This window comes from Pseudophryne corroboree, chromosome 3 (assembly GCF_028390025.1).
Source record: "Pseudophryne corroboree isolate aPseCor3 chromosome 3, aPseCor3.hap2, whole genome shotgun sequence".
In the NCBI taxonomy this organism is placed as follows: domain Eukaryota; kingdom Metazoa; phylum Chordata; class Amphibia; order Anura; family Myobatrachidae; genus Pseudophryne; species Pseudophryne corroboree.
The window spans coordinates 441,949,013-441,960,462 of NC_086446.1; positions in this window are offsets into that span (position 1 = coordinate 441,949,013).

The window sequence follows — 11,450 nt, forward strand, 5'->3', positions numbered from 1 at the left end:
ACTACATAATACACTTCGCTTTGTCACAAGACGTTGAGTGCCGCAGTCGTCTCTCCTACCTATATATATATACAGTATGACATCACGATCCGACCTGCGGACAAAGGGGGTGTAATTGTCATTCAAGTCAAGAGCTCCTACATTCAGGAAATTGATTGACAACTGGTGGACATTACCACCTATAAGAAATTACGCTATAATCCTACTGCAGCATACAAGACAGAAATTGATGCCATTCTTAAAAATGTAGTACATGATGGACACATCAGTTCTAAGTTGGCTAACTCACTTATGCAAGTGCACCCGATCACCCCTGTTTTATACACAGTACCTAAGGTACACAAGGACAGTGCGAATACACCAGGCCATCCGATCACCTCAGCTAGGGGTTCCCTTATGCAGCCAATTTCCTAATTCCTTGACCTTCTAATTAAGCCATTGGTCACTAGACAAAATACTTACTTAAAGGACATGTCACATTTACTGCATTTGCTTCATTATATGGCAGTTGTCCCCCAGAATACAATCATGTGCACCATGGATGTGCATAGTCTGTACACCGTCATCCCCCATGCGGAGGGCCTAATGGCTATGCAAGAATTCTTACAGTCCGAAAATTTTCAGGGGCTTCACATTCCATTATTTTTACAACTTTTGGAGTACACACTTACACATAACTATTTTTTACACAATGGCGATTTTTATGTCCAGCTCACAGGTTGCGCCATGGGATCGAATGTGGCGCCGAGCTACGCAAACATGTACATGTTCGCTCAAGAACGCTCATTCTTCGGCACAGATACAATACGAGCCAACATTCTACTGTACAAACGCTATATCGACGACCTCCTACTCTTCTGCACCGGTGGTGTCTTTGCATTGGCCAATATGTGTGCAAATATCAACAACAGTGATTCCCCAATCAAATTCAACTTTAAATCCAGTCAGACGTCCATACATTTCTGGGATGTACAAATTAATATTGTTAACAACAATATACACACGTCGGTATATTACAAGCCAACCTTATTGATGCACAACAGTTTCCATCCTCCTGCATTAAAGAAGGGCCTTCCTCGATCCCAGATGCTTAGGGTTGCCAGAATTACTAGTGACCAGTCACAACTGGAACCAGCATTGAATGACATGGTGGCACAATTTATACAAAGGGGATACGATAAACGACAATTAGAATCCACAAAACAGGAAATCATGCTCATTCCAAGGGATACACTCTTTGAGCACTTGACAAAAAGTAACAAGAAAAAAGTTCTTTTTATCACTGAGTACACAACAGCTAGGTCTGTGGTAACCAGAGCCACACGGGCATTGTGGCCCATTGTCAGTACTGACCCATCTTTACCTTGCTTTAAGCAGACGTCAATCATGCCCTGCTACAAGTGGGGACGCAGCTTACGGGACATCTTAGTAAAAACTGACATTACACAGACAAAAAAACAGTTGCAAAAACCGAGATGCCAGTAGTGCCTCTCGTGCACAACTTGCAAATTTATGGACACGGGCCCAGTTTTTAAGCATCCCAAAACCCTGCAAATTTTTTAGATCAAACATCATGTTACATGTACATCCTAATATATCATATATGTCATCATGTGTCCGTGCAGACTGGTTTACGTGGGACAAACTATACGAACTTTTCAGGAAAGGATGGCCCTTCATCGATCAGCCATAAAGGCAGCTTTGGAGGGCAAACCGAATGATCAGCCAGTTGCCTGGCATTTTAAGAACGCACCGCATAGACTACAATAGTTGTGGTAAATGGAGTGCATTCACAGGAGGGAAATGTTACCAGTGGAGTACCCCAGGGATCTGTACTTGGACCAGTGCTTTTTAATATCTTTATTGGTGACATTGCAAATGGCATTAAAGGGAAAGTATGCCTTTTGCAGATGACACAAAGGTATGCAACAGGGTAGACACACCAGGTGGGGTAAAACAAATGATTGAGGATCTAGGTAGACTAGAGGAATGGTCAAGAGTGTGGCAATTACAGTTTAATGCCAAAAAATGCAAAATCATGCACTTGGGTCTCAAAAATCCAAAGGCTAAATATAGTATTAATGGCACTATACTGGAAACTACTGAGGAGGAAAGGGATCTAGGAGTCACTATTTCAGGTGACTTAAAGGCAGGTAAGCAATGTAACAAAGCAATGAGGAAGGCTAGGCAGATGCTTGGCTGCAGTGGGAGAGGAATCAGCAGCAGAAAGAAAGAAGTAATAATGCCACTGTATAGGTCATTGGTACGGCCTCATCTAGAATACTGTGTTCAATTCTGGAGGCCATATCTTCAAAAGGATATTAATACATTAGAAACTGTACAAAGAAGGGCAACTAAAATGGTGCATGGCCTACATCACCAAACATACCCAGAAAGACTAAGAAATCTCAATATGTATAGTTTGGAGCAGAGAAGGGAAAGGGGGGACATGATAGAAACTTTCAAATATATCAAGGGTTTTAACAAAGTCCAGGAGGGAAACATTCTCCAAATGAAGAGAAGCAATAGGACACGAGGACATGCACTGAGACTGGAGGGGGGGAGGTTCAGGGGAAATTTGCGGAAAAATTACTTCACAGAAAGGGTAGTGGACAAGTGGAATAGCCTCCCATCGGAGATGGTAGAGGCTAAGACAGTAGAGCAATTTAAACATGCATGGGATAGACATAAGGATATCCTTACAAAGAAATAAGGATCAATTAAGGTTAGAGATTAAAAAAAAAAAAAGGGGCAGACTAGATGGGCCAAGTGGTTCTTATCTGCCGACAAATTCTATGTTTCTATGTTTCTATGTTTAATAGTTGCGTTACATGATTGTCGACCATATTCCCCCACACATACGAGGAGGTGATCGGTCCAGGTTGCTAGCACAAAGAGAGATCGAATGGATCCGTCGCCTATCAGCATTAGCACCTGATGGACTTAATGAACACATTGCCTGGAGTGTGTTCTTATAACAACAATATCAATACTGTATGTCTTCTGTCTTCTCTACAACTCGCTGTTGGGCACATTGGGCTATTAACAGCATATAATGCGCTTTTCCTTCTTCCTTTATCTGCAACCTCTGACATGTGGGATCAGGGTCTGTCATTTTCTCCATCTAATGTCCCTTCTATAACAGCATGGTCACTATTTCCCTTTTCTGTATCGCTTTATTGGTAGCATTTACCCTAACATCTAATGCAGTCGACATGTCTTTTTGATTGGGAATGTTGCATTCACGTTTTAGCTTTTTGAATTTTTTTAGCATCATTGCACTTGTTCTTTGGCTACATCACATTATGCACCAGGGCTGTTCTCTATCACGCACTTTAATCACTAACATTATAAGCAGGCACAAGCCCCATGAGTTAATATGCACAATTGTCCAAGCCAGGAACACTGTTGTTTCATGTTTCACAATTGTTTTCACTTCAGTCCGTCAGCGCCAGCAGGTTACCAGCGGAGGCCAGGACACCCGAGGTTGCCGTGGTTACCGGACGACGTCACTTCCTGGAAACCGCAAGCAGGTACTCACCGGAAGCCCGGCCCCATGCCAGCTCCCGCTGCTCGGTGCTACGGAAACGTTGGTGTTGGGACACATAAAGGTAAGATTGGTAACACTGTGTGACTTTGTTGTTTTCACAGCATGCAGCCTCGAAAAAAAGCGCCCTGCGCGGCGCTGAAACGTCGGCAAAGCTATGCCATTTATTTATGTGATTTCTCACTAAAACTTTCACCACTTGTTGCATCAGTCCCCAGAGTGCCGTCTGGTTCTTTCAGCATTTGGGAGTGTGCCATATCCTCCCTAGGGACCACAGTGACTATATATATATATATATATACACACATTATCTAGTGTTGCCTTCCTGTGTCTTCCTCTTTGATATATATATATATATATATATACATATACACACACACACATACCTGACGACAGTCACCGTCGGCGATCCCTCCCCCTACATTAACGTAATTACCACTACTCCTGCTCCTGGAAGCCCAGAGATAAGGAATGTAATGCATTGGAGTGTGATGTCACTGTGGCTGCACTGATATCAAAGATGAGAGTGCGCCACTTTGCTAGTGCCAGGTGCAAGCTGGAGGCCAGGTGAGAGTTCTGCTGTGGGCACACATGGTAACCCCACACTGCATTCTACCCCAGTGATGTGCTTGGCTATGGTGTCACTGCTTTCGCTGCTGGTCACATCCACCAGCACCCCCTCCCCCCAGCCTGCCTTACAGAGAAAGTGCAGTATCAATTCCACTATTCTGTTGTGCACTATGTCTCCGCTCCTGGTATCCACCATCTCCACTACTTACCCTCCTTGGCTGTCTCATTGGGGCTTCTGTCAGGCACCCAACCCAAGAAAAATACTGCATGCTCTGCATGCACAGTAAGTAGTGCAGGGATCTCCAGCCATCTGTCTGCATTTCTCTATCTCCTCTCTACTGCTCTACATCGCTATATGCCCTCCATGCAGCCATGCATCTCCCTATCCCTTACCTACCACTCTGCATCTCTTTATCTGCCCCCTACTGTCCTGCGTCTCTCTATCCCCCTGAATCTCTATATTCCCTCCCTACCACCCTGCGTCTCTATATTCCCATCCATCTGCTCTACATCTGTGTTCTTTCCCTACTGCCCTGCATCTCTATATTCCCTCCCTACCACCCTGCATGTGTATCTTTGTCTCCCCATGACTTTGTTGTTACACTATGTACTTTAGAATATGTGCCTCTGCCTCCCACTCCACACTCCATGTGTGTCTCTGCCCTTCCTCCAATTCCCACATGTCTTTTCCCCTCCTCCACATCTCTAACCTCTGTAATTTTCTTTCTCTCTCTATGTTAAATTAACCCATCTTTCTCCCCATACAATCTGTTCACCAACCTTCTTCTCCTATCTGATTCAGTTTGCTTTTGTGCCACACCTTTGTCCATCCCCCCACTCTCCCATCTTCCACTTCTTCCCTCTTTATATCTTTCCATCCTCATCCTTTCTGGGGGCCAATGTGTTTTTTCCTGGGGGAGCCCTTTCAAGATTTGGCTATGGGGCTCACGAAGTTTTAGTTACGCGGCTTACGCCCCTGCACACATATACAGTATACGCACACATACAAGTGTGTTAAGTCCTGAAACATAGGAGGTGAAGGACAAATAAATGTATTTTTGAAAGTCCATGTACTCTTCAAGTGTCACCAGTTTGCATTAGATATATTACAATATATATATTCAATTGTTCATGCCCGATCTCCCATCTAAAGTGACGGGATATCACAAGGCAATATTCAATGTTCCCCCTTATCATGCTCATATCAGGCTGCCTTCGGGAGTGCACAGGGACCCACAATAACATTTAAATTCCCCCATTGGCTCACAGCAAACTTCACCAACCCACCCACCCCCCAACGGTGCAGCCGATGGGTCACTGGTCCCTACTGCAGCCAACACCCCCCATCACACACACCATTGCAGCAGATGGCACACTCCCCTCCCCCCAGGTCATAGCCATCACACTCTGCAGCATCCACTACCAACCCGCATGCTCTCTCTTCCTCCCCAATAGTACCCTTCTTCCCACCCTTGCTGCTCAAATTCCTGAATAGCGCACGTCTCCACTTCCCCCCAGGCCCAGATATGTGTATCCCCTAAAGCAACCCACCCCCCAGATAGTATGCTCCTGTCACCCCTCTGCTCACATTCACAGCACACTACTTGGCATCTGGCTCACAGCAGCAATCCTTCCCCCAGTACACAACAGTGAGGGGCACACTAGACCCCCTCCCCAAGCACACTGCTGTGGACAGCACACTCTACGACCCCCACCCCCAGTGCAGCCATCAGGATACACAACACGCTCCCCCCAGCATGGTGCAATGGGTGGCACACTCCTCTCCCCCCTCCTCTCACCTGCAGTCAGGACATGCCATACCCCACCCTCCTCCCCACACATAATGCAGCCATCCATGGAACACTTCCCTATGCTGGGGGCCAGCTCACCAATGCACCCAGTCCCACCCCACAGCCTTCACACTATTCTGTACCCCCTCACACACAATGCAGCCATCAGGATACTTCCCTGCCCCAGGTCAGCTCACAGCTGTGCCTGCCTGCTCCAAGTCCCACCTCCCTCCTGCAGCAATCAAGCACACAGCTGTCTGCTGCTTTGTGGGCACTCCCCAACAGCAGCCTCCCTTCTCTTATGGTCCCTGGAGCTGCTGTTAGGCACCCCAACACTGCAGCAACACCGTGCAAAATGGAGAATGGGTGCAAAAGATGCCCACTGCTCCGCATCACAGGCTCACACCATACCCCTTTTTACACACCCATAAGCCAGTCTATTTTAAATAATTAAATTGCGGCTGTTGTAAGACACCCATCTGTTAAAATGTGAAAAAATTACACAATAGCTAGATGCCCATTATAAAACAATTGAATTTTCCCCAAAGAGTTCAAAATTCACCACCTTTAACCCCATTACACCCCTGGGAATAGCCATCATCTCCATGGCTGCGGGTACATATTGACTTTGATGGTCCATTCATGGATTGTATGTTTCTTATTGCAGTGGATGCTCTTTCAAAATGACCAGAGGTAATAAAGCGAAATTTACTACATTTGGGAAAACAATTGCTGTGCTGCGAACCATCTTTGCCAGAAATGGTCTACCGGAGCAAGTGTGCAGTAACAATGGGCCACAATTTATGTCCATGGAATTCAAAAAGTTCATGTAAGACAATGACATTAAACATTTTACATCAGCTCCACACCATCCAGCCACTAACGGTTTGACTGAGAGATTAGTACAAACATTCAAAAAAGCTATCAAGTCCATGCACCATGCATACCTATGCAACAGGAGATTGACAAATTCCTGTTTATATTTCATAGAACTGAGCACTCCACTACTGGTCAGCTACCTGCTGTGCTCTTTATGCAACGGAACCTGCGGTCTCAGTGGGATTTGATAAAACCAGATGTGAGATGGAAGGTTCAGAACAAGCAGTTTCAACCTGTTTATCAGAAACCTACTTGGTCCTTTGACATTGGCCAAGAGGTGCTTGTTCGTGATTACAGAGGAGACAAATGGCAACCGGGAATAGTTTCTTCCAAATCCGGCCCTTTGATGTACATGACTGAAGTCGGAGGAGAATTGTGGCATTGCCACATTGATCAAATAATTGAGGTCGGGAGGCAAACTGACTGTACATCAACAGCTGGACATAACTAAGCCAGTGATGTGGGGGTTTATGTATACCCCTCTGGGACTGCTACAGAGACTGTTCCTGACACTGTGGAGAAAATGTACCCCTTTGGGTCAGCTACAGAGACTTCCCAAGTCTGCTAAAGAGTCACCTAAGCATGATGTTCCCTTAGTAACAACAACTGATCCTGAACCTTCTAGTGTGATTTTGGTGGAGCAGCCAGTCACTCTGGGATTTAAACATCGGTACCCAGAAAGAGTTCATAAGGCAATGCAGAGGCTTGACTTGTAGCCTTCTGGTGTGACATATTGTTATGTGGACTACTCAGTTAAGAGGGTAACCAGGTGGTACTTGGTGAGACTCACGCAATTACCCTTGCCCATCAGTCTTTTAACCTCCTGCAGTGCTTGGATTCACCTTTAGCAGCTGCCTTTCCAGGGTGAATAATGTCCACCCCCACTCTGATGCCCCAGGTCTTATGTAAGGACAAGGTGACTATTGGAGGCTGGGCAAGAGTAAACGCAGTACAGTGAGATGTTCACTGGACACAACCTTAGCAACGCTGCTAAATGCACAGAGATAATAACAGAATGCACATGAGTGCAACAATGCACAGGGTGAAATAATAATAAACACTGAATGTATATGAAATGCAACAATGCAGATATCCAGAGACACTGAGACTGAGACTTGCTTCAGAGCAGGATTACATTCTGTGCAGTGATATCAAGCTTGGCAACAGGAACAGACAGCATTAACAGCACAGACTCAATTCACAACCACAGGACGAGAACCGGGACCGGGTACAAACAGGAACTTGAAGCTATAACCGGTATCAGGTGAAGGGCAAGCTGGGTAATAAAGGGAGCAAGCCCCAATCAGGATGGCTGGAAAACCTGATACAAGGTAATGGCCTAATTATCTGACAGGTGAGACTGCACAGGCCACACATACAGGAGACAGGATTCAGTTACACAGATTCACCAAAGGTGACCCGCAACAGTACCCCAAACAAGTACATCAGAAAACCTTGAATGCTAACACAACAGACAACAGACTCACAACATAAAAACACAAACAAAATGCAAGCTGCATTTGCAGCTTGTAACACATATACATTGCAGAGTGCTAACCTCTTTCTATGTCTTCATTTGTCTAAGTTGGGAGGAGTGTGGTGTATATAGTTGCCATTGCTGTATATGTATTCTGGTGGAAAGTTACAATGGATCTTATTTTGTGTTTGTAATAGTTGGTATATGAATATCTATTTTGCTTCCTGCAGTATTTCAGTCAAGAGGCATGCAACACTAAATGTGTCCAGGTTGCATTAAACCCTTTGTGAAATATAAGTCACAGACTTAACAATAAGTTGCCATGGGCAACTTCTCCACAGGCTCACTTCTCCATACTCTCATACTGCCTGGGGAAAGAGCAGGTGGAGGTTGGCGGTGCGCACGGATGCAGTGGCTTGGAGCTCCGCATTGTGCTCGGTAAAAGGTGCCTTCTGAGCGTGGTCCTGCTGGTTTTGGTGGCTTCGGTGGTGGCTGGTCATCTGCAGTATGCCCGGCTGGAGCTGCTTGCCCTCCATGATCTAGCAGCGGGCAGCCGGGGAGAGATGCGACTGGCAGGAGGTGGCAGGAAGTGGTGGTGTCCCAGGCAGCGGCGGTTTCCCAGGTAGCGTCCCCAGCTGGTGACGTCATCACTCGCGGACTCGGCGGTGGAGGAAGCCGGGTGGAGCCGCGCTTGCAGGCCAGGGGAGCAGTGCCTGGGTTAGAGATGCCCAATGGCAGAGGAAGCTGGAGGGAGCTGCGGTTACAGGTGGGGGGAGCCGTGCCTAGTTCATCAGTGTCCAAGGCATCATTCCTGCCAGATCAAAGTTCCTCCTGTGGCCGCAGCCATGAAGATAGTTGGAGGGGCAGTGGGAGCAAGGAGCAGGAAAATGATGGAGAGAACCTGCGGCCTGATGTTAGCAGAGAAGGTCCTGCATGTGTAGTGTCGAGAAGGAAGAGGCATCCACGTCGGGAACGGAGACAGAAGCGGGGTAAGAGGGCAGGAGTGGTGGAGAGATGGAAGAAATCCCCTTTTAGCTCCCCTTTGCCAAGTATTTTTCTGGCTAATGTGTGTTCCTTGACTAACAAAGTGGATGATCTGCTGCTTTGAATCTCTAGCAGCAACATTATGAGTTCATGTTCCTTGGTAGTCTTGACTGAGACTTGGCTTACTGACAATATCCTGGATTCGGCTGTCCAGCTCCCTGATAGATCTATGTTTAGAGCAGATAGAGCAGTCTCCTCTGGTAAACGGAGAGGAGGTGGTCTGTGTATTTACACTAATAGTAACTGGTGTACAGACTCAGCCATTATTGAATATCACTGTTCTCCGGAACTGGAATATCTGATGTTGAAGTGTAGGCCTTTTTATCTGCCTCTGGAATTCTCTGCTATAATAGTGATTGCGGTTTATATTCCGCCACAGGCTGTTGTTAAGGATGCCCTGTAGATTCTTTATAGTGCTATTTCAAAGAGGCAGGGGATTTATCCGGATGGAGTTTTTTTAGTAGCTGGTGATTTTAATAAAGCAAATTTAAAGGCGGTGCTGCCAAAATTTTATAAAAATGTATTTGTTCCGACTAGGGGTGATAATATTCTTGATCAGGTCTACAGCAATGTTAAACAGGCATATAAAACTATTGTGTGTCCCCATGTTGGACTTTCTGACCATGCGTCTATATATCTTATTCCCTCGTATATATCCCATTAGTGCAGGGGTGGGGAACCTCAGGCCCGTGGGCCGTATAAGGCCCACAAAGCCACTTGATCCGGCCCTCCCAGGCTCACCTAACCAAGGGAGATGCCGGGCGCCCGCTGAAATTTTGTTACTAGTGGGTGTCCGGCTTCTTCCCCTCAGCAGCAGCTGGAGGTAGGTTCTCACTCCTGAGCTCTGGCTTCCAGCTCTGGCAGTGTACTTGTGTGTCTGTGCGGTGCTATGGGAGAGATGTCATGACGTCTCTCCCATAGTTCTGAGGAGCGGGCAGCCAGGCAGAGGGCAAGGGTCCGGAAGCAGGAGCGGGGCTAGTGAGTATTGTGTTTTTTCTTTCTTTTACTGTGTGTGTGCGTAAGCGGCTCTGCTAGGGGTCATATCTAATGGGGGCATATCTACTGGGGGCATGCTAATTTTTAAGTTGATAATTTTTGTATGGCCCCAAAGGATTTTTATAAATATCCAAATGGCCCTTGGTAGAAAAAAGGTTCCCCACCCCTGCATTAGTGAAACGTAGGAAAATGGAAAATAGATCTGTCTGTATTTGGCCAGAGGATGCTATGTCTAGGCTACAGGATTGTTTTGAGACAACCGACTGGGAACTATTTATTTCTCAGTCTGTTGAAAATTCTCAGGTTAATGTTGATCATTTGGCTTCTGCAGTACTCTCATATATATATTGGTGCATTGGGAATATTACTATTATGAAGAGTATTAAGCAGTTTTTGAATGAGAAGCCGTGGATGAACGGGGAGGTGCTTTCATTACTGAATGCTAGGAATCAAGCCTTTAAGGCTAATGATCAGGCAGTTTTAGAGTATCTAGATTAACCCTTAAGAAAGGGATTATTAGAGCAAAAAGGGATTATGCTGCGAGAATTGAGTCTAAATTTGAGAATGATTTTGACTCTAGAAGCATGTGGGATGGAATCCGGAGTTTGACAGACTGGAGGGTGAAATTCTCATTTGATGTGCACACTGATGTTGGTTTATTGGAGGAATTGAATTATTTTTATGCCCGTTTTGATAGAGCCAATCAAACTGCTGCTACTCATTTGTTAACGTGTTGCTCTGATAAGGCATTCACTTTTTCTGAGCATGAGGTCAGAAATTGTCTATTAGGTGTTAGTGTCCAGAAAGCACCTGGTCTGGATGGTATACCAGGGAAAGTACTGAAAGGGTGTGTCGATGGAATTAGTTATATTTTTACTTATATTTTTAATCTGTCTCTTTCACAGTGTTTAGTCCCTGCTTGTTTTAAAAAGACAGTAGTAATTCCGGTTCCAAAACCTTGAAGATTACTTATTTAAATGATTATAGACCAATTGCTCTGACCCCGTTAATCATGAAATGTTTTGAGAGATTAGTTTTATCACATATGAAGAGTTTTATCCCCCCTGATTTTGATAGATATCAATTTGCATATAGACAAAAGAGGTCAATGGAAGATGCATTAAACTCTGTTGTCCATTCCTCTCTT